Source organism: Boleophthalmus pectinirostris, unplaced genomic scaffold (genome assembly GCF_026225935.1).
Source record: "Boleophthalmus pectinirostris isolate CB_2022bp ecotype Guang Dong unplaced genomic scaffold, ASM2622593v1 HiC_scaffold_2, whole genome shotgun sequence".
Classification (NCBI taxonomy): domain Eukaryota; kingdom Metazoa; phylum Chordata; class Actinopteri; order Gobiiformes; family Gobiidae; genus Boleophthalmus; species Boleophthalmus pectinirostris.
In genome coordinates this window covers 19,552,248-19,568,504 of record NW_026571152.1, presented here as the reverse complement: position 1 = coordinate 19,568,504, position 16,257 = coordinate 19,552,248, and positions in this window count along the sequence as shown.

The window sequence follows — 16,257 nt, the reverse complement described above, 5'->3', positions numbered from 1 at the left end:
CACAACAAAGATTAGAGAGAATAAGTCATCTACAACTACAGCAAGGATAAGTGCAAAGAGGAGGAGAAAGAGAGAGAGAGAGAGATTGGACGGGGGGTAGAAAGAGAAGCAGAGTGAGGAGGGAGAAGCGAGAGAGTTGAGATGAGGGTTAAATCTGCCCTGATCCGATCTGCTGTCATTGTGAAGAAGTACACATGCTTGTCAAATATGGGCAGGAAGAAGTGGACTTCTTCTAATCTAGGTAATACTTGTGTTTAAAACAAACAAACTTAAAAGAGACAGTTGAGTCTTAGTCTTATGTGCTTTGACCTATCTTGTAATGGTGTTCCTTCATCGTTACTTCACTCATAGTATAATGATTCATTCACATTTGAGTCATTCTGCATTGAAGGCTTGAAAGCTTAGAAACTTTCTGTGTGCACATACCCCTGTCTTTCTTCACCCACTGCTCTGTATGTCCTTGCAACTGTTTAAATGAAATGCCACTGTGAGGAGGTAGAGCCTGTCAGTTCCTCACAGCAAGAAGTCCATGTTCATGTTTTGAGTTGTATGTATGGATTTCTGTGTATTTGAGATTTCTTGGATTGTGTTATGGTTCAATCTTGACAGTCTGGTTCACTAGCCTGATTCATCAGCCGGTTTCATTTCGTAGAAACCATCTGACCTCGCAGCATTAGGATTCGTTCACTCAACGGTATGCAGGTACCTTTTTTATTTAACCAATGCTGCTGTTCAGTCGTGACATATGTAATTCATTAAATCCTGTAGGAAGAAGGGTTATATCATCTTTCCCCTTGATAAAACATAACCAAACATTCTTTTTGTTCCGGCTTTAAATCCTTGATCTCAGGAATCGTTGTCAACACAGGATGTATGGCTTCGACTACATCCATCTCGACCACTTTGTTTGCTGTTGTGCTGTACCGCAAAAGGGACCCAGACAGGCACTTGAGTTTGACATCATGGCTTCACAGCTCTCTGCTGATTGGCCAGTGCGCGGTCTACAACTTCCAGGGTTCTTGTAAACCATTTAGTGTATTCTGATTCTGCTGGAAAGAAGTGCGATTGAGTGGAGGCACTAGCTTCTGGTTTATCCCATCAACTAAAACAACATGCAGAATTGGTCTCTACTCCTGACAAAGCCTAGTCCAAGATCTGGATCCCTGAGCTTTTCTATGCAGGCACTTCATCTGCATGGAAGGACAGGTCAAGTGAAAAGGGCATATTTCTCTACTATGTGGATCAATAGTATATGCTTATGATTTTCACACGTTTCTGGATAGTCTTGGACCATCACCATTTTAAATGCATTATAAGTTGTGTGGTCAGTGTTCAATTATGTTTGTGTATTTTAAATGCAAAATTGAAATATGTTCAACTTAAACTAAGGAAGCAGCATTTTGACATTAAGACATGAAGATGCTCATTTGACATCCACTGAATGATATTTTCACAAGACTACAAACCAACCATGTAGCCTAAATATAACTGTTTGGATATTTGTTTGAAGATTTGGTGTCTTGCCATATTTAATTGTAATTTAAACACACAAATAAGTACACAGACATTTATATTTCCTCTATAATTGACTCAACATTAAATCTCAGACATAATTTCAAGCTTTCTACACCATTTTAATAATGTCTATTCAAAACCATGGGAATCTCAAAAAATGGCATCTTGGAGTTTGGCAATTTAATTTTTTGTTGCATTGTGTCAGCATGTTAAACGACTTCACATATGAGACTAGGCGCTTAAAGCCAGAGCCAGTCCAGATTCTTGTGGTTGACCACAGCATATTTACAACTCCAGGACAAAAGTCACCCCGAACCCTGAGCTGAAATGTTCAAATGGAGTTTCCCTGTTTTAAATCCGACCTCTTACCTAACCAAATTTTGGGTTGGTTAAAGGTCCTGTATTGTGCAAAATGAACTTTTGAGAGCTTTAAACTATGCTATAATATTGTTACCTCCTTAAAAACATACCTGGAATTGTGTTTTGTTTCATTCACATGTTTGAGTAAAACTTTATTATTAGTCTGTTTATATCTCCAAAGCTCAAAATGCTCTGTTCCACCTTCTGATGTCATAAACGGTAGTTTTCAAGTGAACACCTCCTACCTTTAGTTCAATGGATACTGGTCAATTCCAGGGCTGAAATCATCCAAATGATTCTAGTGAAGATGAATGGAGTTTAAAAACACAGTGGAGCACTTCACCACAAGACATTACAAGGTGGAACAAGGTGGAGTGTTTTCTGTTTGAGAGAAGAACTCAGCCTAAATATGCATGGTTTTGTGGTAAACATGTGTGAATGAAACAAAACACAACTCTAGATATGTTTGTTATGAGGAAAAAACATTCTAACAGAGATCAGAAAATAGTGTAATATGGGTTCTTTAAAGACGGCGTATGTTAAATGTATAGGTTATTAACTTCTAACACAACATATTTAGTTGAGTTCACCATATTATCTTTAATTGTTCTGAAAATTCTACAGTATAATCTGTAATCAGTATAATGTATAAACATGTATTGTAAGTTTCACTTTTGTTTTTAGGCTTTGAAACACTCTTTCTTCAGAGCACTATCACAACACAATTAGCGTGCATCACAGGTTTGTCGAAATGCTGTGTGCAGTTTTGTATCTTGTCTTATATTTGTGTGGGAGCGTGGATGACGCAGGCTTGTGGGCTGAGTATTGGCCAGAATTTGAAAGCTAACCGTAAGCAAGGTTTGAATAAGAGAGATTGCTAAATTACAGAAACATGCATGTGTGACATCAAAAACCTCTTCAGGCTTGTTATAACATGGTAGAAAGCTCAACAAAATTTTGCCTCATACCCCCTCTTTAAAACTTGACTTGTTGACATCTAAATATTGCAGACACTTGAATGGACAATTAAAAAGCAATGTGTTTCTTAACATAGCACATGAAAGCTAATTAAAGCTTAGAGTTAAGACTTTAATGGTGTATAAAACCTCAAAGTACAAGGACGTGGTGATGCTACTGACAGACACTAAATGAACTTCTTTCTCACTTGATATTGGCTTGTTCCTGTAATTTAGAGAGCAGCTGTTTACTGAGTTAAGAGTTTACCCGCCAAACAGAAGGTCACTGGTTCATGTTGTTCAGTAGTTGAACAGTGAAATGAATAATTTTAATATAATTATGAGGATTAGGATTTAGGTGCAGTAGTAATATTTCTGATGATGGTCCTCTATCTAAACAAAGTTGCTTTGCCTGGAGTGCTCCACAGTAAACCTTTCTATCCTACATTTATTCAGTTGCAGACATTTTATTGCGAAGTACCTTGAAAGACAGCAGACTCACCTCTACACAGGTCTGACTTGTAACTTGGCTCAGTGGTATAATGTTTTTAATGGTTAATGCTTTTAATGTGTGCAAAACAATCAATTCCTCTCCATGGACACAAGCAGATGGCAGACCCTCAACAAGAAAAAATACAAAATGTACCTTTAAAGCTGCTATCTGATTTATTTTTACTAATAAACTCAAATGTGACACATGTTCCCCCTCCTCTCACCTGGCCTTTGTTCAGACTTACTTGTGCTTTCTGGTCTTCTGTCAGCCCAAAGCTGCACATGGTCGGACAGCAGTAATGTAAACAGCGTCTAGGGCTATAGGATAGAACTACATTCATACCATACTCCATACAAATGTACAAATGTATTATTTTTTATTTACACTTTATATTTACATACATATACACTTTATAATTACGCCTGATTGACACCAGTCTCTCGCTATTTCTGCTACTTATGTTGAATTTATTTTGACCATTTATATTTTTTCTCTTTGCTTTTATATTTATTATGTGAGCCACTGTGTCCAAATAGTTTCCAGTGTGGATCAATAAGATTTGTCTAAGTCTATAAAATATAACAGAAAAATACAAGTAAGGCAAATTTTTCATCAAAATTTTTAAATGTATATTTGTCTGAGATTTTGACTTTAGTGCTGTGTTTGTGATAATATCACTGCTATCTGCATGTAACAGTGTTTCCCATTTTGGTTATGATTTTGGTGGTACAAATTCTTTTTATTTGAATAATTTAGTCTCATTCAATTTGTGCATAAGTGTCACTTACTGCCTGTGTTTAATCTTTAACTACCCATCTTAACCAGTGTAGTCTCTTTTATAAGCATATAATGATACAATGAGCAACAAAGCCAAATTTTGCCAATATAGTCCAGGTTCTTTTTTGGACTATGAGGAAGAATATTAGATTGAGACACCATAGTCTCCTGTATGAATGGAAAACAGTGCAGCATGTTAACCAGATTGTTAATTATTAAAATGTGTTGATTAATTTCATTGATTTGTCACAATTAACCTGAAACGTGGTTGCAGTCTTACTATTTGCATTGGCTCTACTCATTGGTTTATTAATTTAACTTAGTATACTGTGTTGTATGACATTGTCACCTCTTGCTTGTGTAAAGTGTAGGGCATGATACATAAATATATAGCTATAATTCATGTGATGTTAAAAGTTTTGGCTCATACACATTTAATATGAGGTCGCTTTCATGAGCTGCACAATTAGAGGGATTAAAATTTATTCCAAGTGGCAGTTGAAGAGACAAGCAGACAAAGTGAAATCCAATTTAAGAAACAAAAACAGTTCTTAATGATCATCTTCAAAGTCTTTTATTTCATGTGATGGAGGAATTTGGGGAAAAACATTTGGGCAAACCATGTGGAGTGTATATGGAAAAAACAGCAAGATGTCATAGCTCTAAACATAAGGAGAATAGACTGTAGTGCTGTGAGCTTTGACTAACCAAGATTACTGGCTCCAAGCTCCTTGTTTTTACATTCTTGAGTTTTCAGGCTCCAACAATTACACATGTGTCAGTGCTTCCCTAAACACTTTTATGTATAAATCACACATTTTCATCTTTCATTGTGCAGTAATTGGTCTTAAATTTCAACAAGTCAGGGGGAAATGTCCGTGTCTGGATCACACAGTAGTGCCATGGTTTAGCTGCAATTCAGGAGCAGAGGTATAGCTCCTGGCTGGGTGCAAACCATCTTGGTGAAATTCACATTACAGACTGTCTAAGGATGGCCTCACAATCACATAGCAAACAGGGGGCTGTATTATTATCTTTGGATTTATTTTTTTTTCTTCTTTTTTCCAATTGAAATCAAAGACACATAACACACACAGTTCCTCTAGAAACTCCCAATGTGTCCCCAGTCCAGCTAAGAGATGTAGTCTCTCCAGCATATCCTGGGTCTTTCCTCATCTTGGCCGACGTTTAACCTCAGCGGGCTCCTCTCGGCATGAAGGAGCAGTGGCTCTACTCTGAGTTTGTATCATGTGACCAAGCTCCTGCATGTCATGTTATCTAATACTGCACGCTTACACAACTTTTAACATAATAATTTTTACTGATTTTTGTCAAAAAAAAAAAAAAGTTCTTCCACAGGGAAAGTACAGTATAGTCATGTTTCACCATTGCTTTCTTAGTCCGGAATGTTTAAATTTACACCAATGAGCATAAAAATAATCCTGGAGTCCAGTAAGTATTTAGCATAAAAACAAGCAGTGTTCTGTTCAAATATACTTTCTCAGGACTCTGCGTGACTCTGTGCGCCTTCAATCTTGCTATATATTTTACTAGTTCTTGTAATTAATTTAGACCAGTGGTTTTTACATCAAGTACCACCTTTCTGAGCATCTCTTCGCCTATTCCAGGTAGTTCAGATTAGTCCTAATCCAATCCAAAGGAGGAAAAATGTGGATGGAATTTACTCTAGATTAGCAAACACTAGAATTTCAGGGGAAAACGTGTATCATGAGCAGGATCTTGTGTACATGTACCACAGATTGTGAACCTCTGTTTTCGAGACTAGATTATATTACATAACATTATTGTTTATGCACAGTTTGAATTCAGTAATTTGACCTTAAATTGAGCTGCTGTGTGCGTAGGAATTGTTTAGTGGGAAATTGCCATAAGTGAAGTTCCCATAGCAATTGGTGCAAACATAACTTCCAGAGAAAATAAAGCAATAGAAACTGGGACTTGGTTGATGACTTGGTGGTAGAAACCTGAGTGGTTGGTTGCTTTGGTTAAGATCCCAAATAAAACCATCTTTCGGGAGCGTGTTGTGTCAGTACAAGCACTTTTGACTGTGAACTTGCTACAGGAGATTTCCAATACAAACTTTCCATATTTTTCCATTGCATTCAATCCAGGAAACACAATCCAGCTGAAGAAAAATACATTGGCTCAAACCTGGCAAGGAATGTTTTTGAAGTGAAAGTGAGATTGCTGGCTGTTCACCGCACATCTTTTTCCACTCAACCCTAATTTATGCTTTTAATTAGCACCTTTTGGCTGTGAAGTGTCCTGGGACGCTACTCCAAGAAACATGGAAAAAGACACCCACTTGTTTGCACTTGTTTTATTTCTCACAGTGGAGGTTTTAGTAACTATATGTACTAAAATTACAATACTCCATACATACAGTGTCTTCTTCGTGGAGGCAGCAGTCTTAAGTCTAGATTTCCTCTGGCTCTTTTGGGGCGATCCCAAAGTATTCCCAGGCCAGCTGAGAGATATAGCTGTCAAGTCTTTAATTAAGGAATGCAGGTTCAACATGAAAATCCAGGAAAACAAACACAAGGCTCAACTCAGCTTGAAGACTTTTTTTTTTAATTGTTCGGTTTCTTCAGCAGTAGTAGCAGTAGTAGTATTTGTTGTAGTAGCTGTAGCAGTAGCAGAAGTAGTAGCAGTAGCAGGTCGAAAACCTTGAAAGTAAACAAATATGCATAATAAATTAAATGAAATTTACATTTTACATTTTCATTAAATCGTTTAATCTATTTGTATTTTAATTAATATACTTAAATTATAATTTATTAATTAATTAATTTTAAACAATGCATCATTTTACCAATTAATTTTAAATCTTAGATATAACTTATTTTTTATAAAGTTTTAAAAGACTAATTATAAGAAATAAATGTTAATGCTAAATAATGACTTGACAATAGCCCCTCAAGTGCATCCCTGGTTTTCTAAACACTCAGATGCTGTACAAAGAATACAATTAAGAGTACATATAAACAAGGTTATCAGATATAGTATATTATAAAGATATGGGCATGACAATAAAAGCAGGTTAGACAATAAAAACAGGTTAGACATTAAAAGCGGTTGTTTCTTTCGTATGTGAAGAACAGAAGCCATTCTTATTGTCTCATCACCCCCTTCAAGCCTTGATGCAAGCACTGCCTACCCTGTCAAGTTTAAAATGTACAATTTTTTTACTGTTTGTATTGTCTCTAATACCACAGTTTAAAAAATAAAATCAAGCGCTTTGTCTTTCGACTCAGCTCCTTCCGCCTGTCAAACTCAGGCTCCATCCTTTCTTCACTGGTCAAGTCCTGTTCTTGTCCAGGTATCGTTCCGCATTGAGTTGTGTTCCAGTTTTGATGTGGTGTGTAATTAAGTGTGAACACAGCCTTATTAATGTCCACACAGCATGTGAAATATAAAAATCTCAACACACAAGCTACAAGCACCTTGAGAGATCCATTCACCACTGGACTTCTTATTACATTTCAGCATGGTGATTTGTATCCAGGTCCTCCTATACGTCATGCAAGGACCTATAGTATTTCATAAGCTTTTTGTACACTAATTCATACCGCTATTATTTTCTCCTTTCCTCAGCTTTTACGAGCATTCTATGCCAAAGTGAACTTCAAACAGTGAAACATTAACACGCATGATTCGTACATGGAAGACCCTTTGAGCCCAGCACTGTTAAAATGCCGTAAAATGCAAACTCTCTGGAAACTGACTTCATAATGCCCCAGTGTGTAACCAGGAAACCACATTCCCACACAAAAAGGACCAGAGAGGAGAGAGGGGGTTTGGCGCAGTTATTTGGCCATCCGATGTCCTCCAGTCTTCAGATTCATTTCCACCACCTCCGGAGAAGAAGAAGACGCACCCCTCCCCCATGCAGTGTGGCGGTTGGCTGCGGGACATCCCAGTCTCCTCTCTCACATATGGAGTGCGTTATGAAAATGTCTGTGTCTATAGACACTGTGCACCCTCTCCATCCAGTCTGTAATGGGGCAGTGACTTGTTGGAGGAAGTTCTGGTTTGTGGTGGCAGCGTTGGTTCAATACATTTTGCGCTATATGGAAGGATTCACAGTAGATTTTCCATAGAGAAACACAGATGGAGACATATCAGATGTATTCCAATATAAACAGTGCTCTTATGAAGTTCATGGCTTAAAACTATGACATGCAACTTGACCCACTACCTACTTGTCATTACGGGTGTTTCTGTTGCTCAAAAATACAGTAATTCCTTCTGTAAACAGGGGCAACTCTCCACAGATCTGAATTGTAATGTGGCGTAGTGCTGTAATCTGATAGGTTTAATCTATACTGTGGAACAATCTAGACAAAGCAATCACATTTCCATGGAGATAAACAGGTGGCAGACCCTCCCCCCCCCCCCCTTTAAAGTCATAAACCATCATATTTAACATGAAGTACTAAGACCCTCCTTGTAAATGCTACCCCTGTGAGTAAAATGTAAAGAGATTATTTTATCAATTGCGAACATGGAAGAGCGAGCCTGTTACGTGCCTTGAGGTGAGAGCGGATTGTGTAATGGTCCAGCCCTGTTTCACTTTGCCATCTGAAAAAGCTGTTATAAAGTTGTTTAAACACCTACTTTCTCTTTTGTCAGTTTGAAAAGCAGTTACCCTACTTTTAAGTTTTTATTTTTTTTTAGTTTTTTTTTACAAAGACAGTTGCATTTATACAGAGCAGTCATTTGTTCATATTTTTCTGTATTTATTTATCTGAGTTCACGGTGGTGTGACCATGTCAACTATGGTACCGCTAGTAGTTCACAGTCAAGGACTTGCCATCCCGCTGACTATTGTGGTTAATTATAAGTATCCACATATCTGTATAACACATTAACTCAATAATTTAAATTATTTTGACTTTTTGCTTGAACTCCAAATTGTCTTCTGTTGATGCTTTGCATAATGATCTTACATAACTTTTGATGCGTTTTTCATCATCCAAGTTTTTAACTGGAACAAAACAATACTAAACCACTATGAATAGTTCCACCAACACACAGATGCCCGAGCCACCTCAACTGGCTCCTCTCGACGTGGAACCAGTTGAGGTGGCCCAGGCATCTGTTCCGGATGGCTCCTGAGCACCTCCCTTGGGAGGTGTTCCAGGCATGTCCTACTGGGAGGAGGCCCCAGGGAAGACCCAGGACATGCTGGAGGGACCATGTCTGTCGATTGGCCTGGGAACACCTTGGGGTCCTCACAGAGGACCTGGAGGAAGTGTCCAGGGTGAAGGAAGTCTGGGACTCCCTGCTTAGACTGCTGCCCCCACAACCCAGCCCCAGATAAGTGGAAGAAAATGGATGGCTAGTTCCACCAACACTAACTAATTATTCCAACCAGTTTGTATCACCATTGAAAGTTATTAGTTCAAGGTGTTAACTAACAACACTAACTCCCAGAACTGTATTAGTTTTATAGCTGTGAGAGGAAGTGATTAAAGCTCACTTGGGGACATTTTAGTTTATTTTAAGACATTTCTCCACTTCATTTTTACACATTTCTCCACTTTACAGTAAATGCATTTAAACAACATTCAGACCACCCTCCCTCCCTTCAGTTTTGCCTGCTTCAAGTGTGGAAAAAAGCATTGTGGTTTCTTCTCGTGCAGGTTTGGCGTGTGGACCACTTTTCCTGCCTTCCTCCGGTTATTGTTTCTTGTGGTGCCATCCTCCTGACTGTGCCCGGCAGCTCAGCATGTACAGACTCAGAGGAGGGGATGTGGGGTGGGGCTGTGTTGGTCCAGGACTGGGATCAGACAAAAGAGTTGGATCACGACTGCAGTCTGCCCCGCTCTGGGTTGGGCTGTTATTGGAGGTAGAATTTTATATGGGTCCAAGCTGATTTCTGCCAGGATAATCCAAAAGGAAGTTTGAGGGTATGATCAGGGCTAACTGGGATTTTTTTTTTTTTTTTTTATTACAATAGCGTTTGGTTGAACATAAGAAAGGATGGTAAAAATAAAAACTATGCCATATACTGTATCAACCCCTATGTTGAATAACCTGCTTTAGCTAGATAATCTTATGACGACATTACAAAAATAAATAAAAAAACAGATTTTATGTAAGATTTTAGGTTAACATACCTTTTACTTTCATGCAAAGTAACAGATATCCATTCAGATAAGCAGGTGGCAGAACATAGAGCACCTTTAAAAGATACCATAATATTAAGATTTGATATGAGCGTAGCTGTATTAGACCATTGTGGTGAAGAAGGAGCTGAGTCAAAAGGCAAAGGTCAGTCTACATTTCCACCCTCACCTATGCTCATGAGCTTTGGGTTATGACCGAAAGGATCGTGGATACAAGCGGTAGAAATGAGGTTCTTCCACAGAGTGGATGGGCGCTCCCTTAGAGATAGGGTGAGGAGCTCGGCCACACAGGAGGAACTCATATTAGAGTCGCTGCTCCTCCACGTTGAGAAGGGCCAGCTGAGGAGGCTCGGGCATCTATTTCGGGCATGTCCATCCGGGATGAGGCCCCGGGGAAGATCCAGGACACACTGGATGGACTGTATCTCTTGGCTGGTCTGGGAACACCTCGGGATGCCCCCGGAAGAGGTGGAGGAAAGTGTGTGTGGAGAGGGAAGTCTGGGAGTCACTGCTCAGACTGCTGGATATATGAATGGATGACCTGATTATCCAGATACCCGTTTATCCCCAGATACATGGTAAATGTGTTCAAATCAAATCTGAATCGTCACTACCTAAACCCCAGCATCTTCAGCCAATTATAAACGAGTGCTAGTGTAGCCTCTGCAGCTCATTGAGGGAATTCTGGAGGTTCTAAGCTTTCACATAAGACATGGCCTGTGCATATACTGAGAATGCGAAAAATCACGTATGTGATTATAAATGTAGGTTATGACACTGGCAACGCAGGCCCCCTTATGATTGTCCCTTTTTTTTTTTAAACTGCAGAGCGCAGGCCACAAACATTCTTTTACTTAATCGTGGAAACAGACCACATCCATATCTCAGATTTATATGGCAATATGATTAATCTTAACCTTGCGATACTGTAAATTACTAACATAAACATTTATTTATAGTGTGAACATATGCCTGTGAAACGTACTATCCCATTTTATTTCAATCCTATTACCACACTACTACTTTACCATGAAGTAAAGAGTGTCCAATTTATGTTCAAAATTACAAGAAAGCAGGATCACTTATAAACAGTGATACTAAAGGTAAACTTCTCAACCCTGCTCCTCTAAGCCACCACATCTGTAGCCCTCTTGGTATCATGTCTCATCTTCTCATCTTCTCATCTTAAAAGTCTGGAGCTAATTACATGTTTTGCTCAAGGTAGATCTTCACTTCAATCACAACAGGAAGTGGAGCTAATTTAGATGTTTTTATGGAGTTTGAGCAAGACTTTCCTAAGCTCTGGTGCCTTTGTTTTCACTGTTTACTGGGTTAACTGTTTGTCTATGAGAGCCATAAATATTTGGTAGTACCTCAGTCTGTAATCAGTGAGATGCCACTTAGAACTAATGAAGAGGAAGGAGAGAGGTGACAACGCCATCCAAACAGCCAATCAGACACGCAGAACTTAACCTTGACTGAAAATGAACTTATAGCATACCGTGAGCCTTAGCATTTCATAACTTAAGGATTTAACAAAAGCTAGTACCACAGGAGTCAAACATTATGACATTGATACATATCTGTTTAGAAATGTGGCTATAAAAAGGTCATTTGAATCCACAAGCTCAACGATTATGGGTAACTGTGGCTTGCTACTGACATGCAATGGAAATTTTAACTTTTTTTGTTGCAGTCCTTAGGCTTCTAGTTGCACACACATATCGAAATTGGGCAAAAACTGGAATTATCTGGACAATGGACTATGACATAACAAGGACTAGAACAAGGGCTCATATTACACTCTGTTCTGATCTATGTTGTAATGTTGTTAAATCATCAAAAACATACCTGGAGTTGTGTTTTGTTTCATTCACATATGAGACAAACCATACATATTTAGCCCAAGCTCAAGAAAACACTCTGTTCCATCTTGTGATGTCATATGATAATACAGGAAGTGCTCCACTGTGTTGTTAAACTCCATACACCTTCAGCAGAATCATTTGGATAATTTTAGTCCTGGAATTGCCAACTCTACTAACAAAAGGTAAAAGGTAGCTGTTAACTTGAAAACAACCACTTCAAGACATCTCAAGGTGGAACAGAGCATTTTGAGCTTTATAGCTGTAGACAGACTAATACTACGGGATTACTCAAATATGTGTGAATGAAACAAAACAACTCCAGGTATGTTTTTGATGAAGTAACAGCATTCTAACATGGCTTAAAGCTCACAAGAGTCAATTTTGTATAACATAGGACCTTTAGGACACATCCAACTATGTCACTCTGTCTCTATGGTTACGGTTACAGAAATCGACTAGGTTTGACTGAGGGAACTTTGAGTGTCTAAAATAGAAAATCTGAGCATCTTAGAGCTATTCTAAAATAGAATGTTCATTGTTACTTACAGCATTAATTTAAAAGAGGTAATTTGAAAAAAAAACAAAAAAATATATTTTACAAATAATACATAAATACATAAATAATCTGTTATTAACAACTATTTGTTTGTGTTGATATCTTTTCAAGGCCAAGTCAGCCCTTTTTATCAAACCCACTCAAAACTATGCTTACCTGTAATATAACAGAAATATTCATATGTATTATTTCTTTTTTTTTCTTTCCTTTGTAATAGTGTATCTACTTTGAGCTCATACAACAATGGCAGTGTTACTTAGCTGTGGTCTACTTATACATACAACGTATATTTGAAACATTGTTTACCATATCATATTAGTGTTGTCTTGAATGTGTGCTTTTTGAATGACTTATTTCTTACATTGAGTCCCCATAATGATCATGCAGTTTGTATTGTGTAGTGTGCATGCAGTGACTGAGTGAGTGAGTGAGTGCTGACTCCAATGTGGCTGATTATGGTGATTCCTCTAAGTACAGGAGCTCAGCTCTGACGTCTAAATTACATGTGTCCATGCTTCTAGAGAGAGTTGTATTGAAAGATGAAACTCTACAGTTTATGTTTTAGAAAGGAAACGTGATACAGTCATTTGGAAACAATCGTTTCAAATGTGGTCACCAAAAAACTCAAATTGTCAAATGATTTCTGATTGAAAATGAGAAATGATTCAAGCCATACAAGTCAACACAAGGGATACTTACTATTGTGCATCAAATCTTGTGAAGATTAGATTTTTCAGGAAAAGATAAAGATAAAGAATTCTGTTTATTTATGTGGGTTGAATTTGTAATGAATATAAATACCTCTTATTGTATTTGGTTTCTATTATGGTGAAAAAAAGGAATATGCAAACTGATTCAAATGGTGTTTTAATGCTACCATTTGTAATGGTGCTCTGCTGCATTCTCACACTTCACCAGTAGATGCTATCTATGTTATTGCTGTCTGACTGACAGAAGACATCCAGAGAGCACTGGAGAGCCTGAACAAAGTGACAGCTGTTAGATCCAAAGTTATTTTTAGAGTGAGTTAGCATTACAGGGTTTATATCAGTTTATTAGTAGTGGTGGCTGCATTTCATTATACTATTTATTTATTCATCAGCTAGTTCAGTGTGTCATTGTTTTGCATTACATAATTCAAACTTTTCATGTTTATATAACAGTTTAATTTGAATGCAATGGATGGATAGAGTTTACTTCCTGACTGTCACTCATCATAATCCTCTAATATCTCCAGCAGTTCTCCTGTCACAGTGGCTTAGCAGAGGCAGTTCCTGTCAGACATATTTAGATTTGATCGTTTATATCTGAAAAACTATGCTTTGCTAACAACTTTAAACTTCAATCAAATCTATTTTTACAGTATTTGTAGCCAACTCAGAAGCTTTCAACTATTTGAACTTTAATGTTCAAGTCTTCCTCTCAGAGCTAGAAAGATATGTAGCTATAAATTACACCAGCACAACGAAATCCATGAAGCTCTTCCATGTTTTGAAAGTCTCCTCAAACACTCACCTGACTCCTGCAAACTGCCTCCACTGCACAATAACAAAGTAACAACAGCCATTGTTTTTAGCTTCACAGAAATGACTTAAAGGCCCATTTTACGCTATTTACTGATCCACATTATAAAGTTGTTCTCTCATCAAAAACATACCTAAGGTGTGTTTTGTTTGCATTCACACAAGGCAAACACTCTGCTCCACCTTGTGATGTCATGTGATAATACAGGAAGTGCTCTACTGTGTGTTTAAACTCCACATACCTACATTAGAATGATTTGGATGATTTCAGCCCTGAAATTGCCCGTCTCTGCTGAACTAAAGGTAAAAGGTAGCTGTTAACTTCAAAACGACCGTGTCATGACATAACAAGGTGGAACGGAGCATTTTGAGCTTTGGAGATGTATCCAGACTAATAATCCAGTATACTCAAACAAGTGTCAATGAAACAAAACACTCCAGGTATGTTTTGAGGAGGAAACAACATTATAATGGCTAAAAGTTCACAAGAGTCATGTCCACTAAGGCTTTGAGGTTTATCCAAGGTGTTATTTCAAACGACAGGAAATGCCAAGGCACAATTTTATCCAGTGACTGAAGATATGCTTTTTGTCAGTTATTTTGTAATATACTATAACATACATAGATTACTATTTTACATTTTGTTGACTGTAAACCTCAATATTGAATTTTGGCTTAATAGAAAGCAGTCCATTGACTTCCTGCTCAGAACTGCAAAACGGACTCAAGCCTCGAATACAGAACAATTCAGGGTTAATCTAACATGCATGAATCAATTCAAAAACAATCTCCAATAGTGTATTGATGATGAAAACATGTAAGTCAGATTTACATAACATTAGGTAAATAATGTAGTCCGTTCATGTGAGATCCAGCTTGACAAAAACATGTATGACTATTATTAGTCCATAAATACTTGTGTGCCAGTTGATTTTAACTGTTATTTATAAAAGAAACCAAATTTTATGGGAGTTTAGCTGATGCAGTCATGAGAACTGAAAATAGTCCACTAAATAGTGCAGGTCTATGTAGTGAATGAAGGGTTAGGGGCTAGGGTGGAAATTCGGACACAGCCACAGTGTTCTTTTGGAGATTTGTCCCGGCTGGGTTAGATCAGGTTCTATTTCTGGTGAATTCCTATTTCTGGTACTTGAAAATTTCATTTCTGGTAGTACTTGGTTTGAGTAGTCACAGATGAGAACCTTATGTAACACAACTTAGCAGTGACTTGATGTGCAGTAAATCCCTGAAGTGATGGTAAAAGCTGCTTTGCCCAGTAGTGGGAGGTCTGCCTGGGTGTTTTGATCAGTGCTGACAGTGGGAGAAGGGTTTTGCGAGTAGGTCAATGCCCAGGCTGAGGAGCTGAAATATTTCTTAATTTTGTTTTCACTGGACCAAATCTTCAATTGAAAACAGCAAATTGTTTGGAAATGTTTGCGCAAGTTCACCCTGGTTACAGTGTTCAAGTGTCACTGAGAGTTAAAATGCTTTGCTCAAACCCACAGCTACTTTACACAAGTATTTTCTGTGGCATTTTGTAAACTTAATCCATGTACCACAAAAGAAATGTAGCAATATTTAAAGGTGCACTGTGTGGCTTTTCTAGCGGAGGGTCCGTCAAAAGCTTTTCTCTTTAGAAATGTTTTTGCTTTGTCTGGAATATTTCACAGTATGGTATTGAACCTTTCTTCATGGAGACCAAACCAGACTAAGTTACAGGTCAGATTTGTAGAGAGGCAACCCTGCTCACAGTCAGAATGCCTTTTTTTCTAGGTATTTTTGAGCAGTAGATTGTAACGTAGAGTTGTTTAATGTCATGACATATCCATAGAAACAAGTCAGCAACAGATCCTCTACCAGAAAAGTTACACAACACACCTTTAAACATTTTAAAGCAGCACCTCGGAATATCAAGTCATGCCATAAAAACAACATCCCCATGCAGGAGGAGGCCCAACTAAATAACATTAGTCCAGTAGTCAGGTTTTTGGAGACGCAACAATAATACATGTTTTTTTTTTTTTTTTATCATTTTATATCTTGCTAAAAAGTTACAT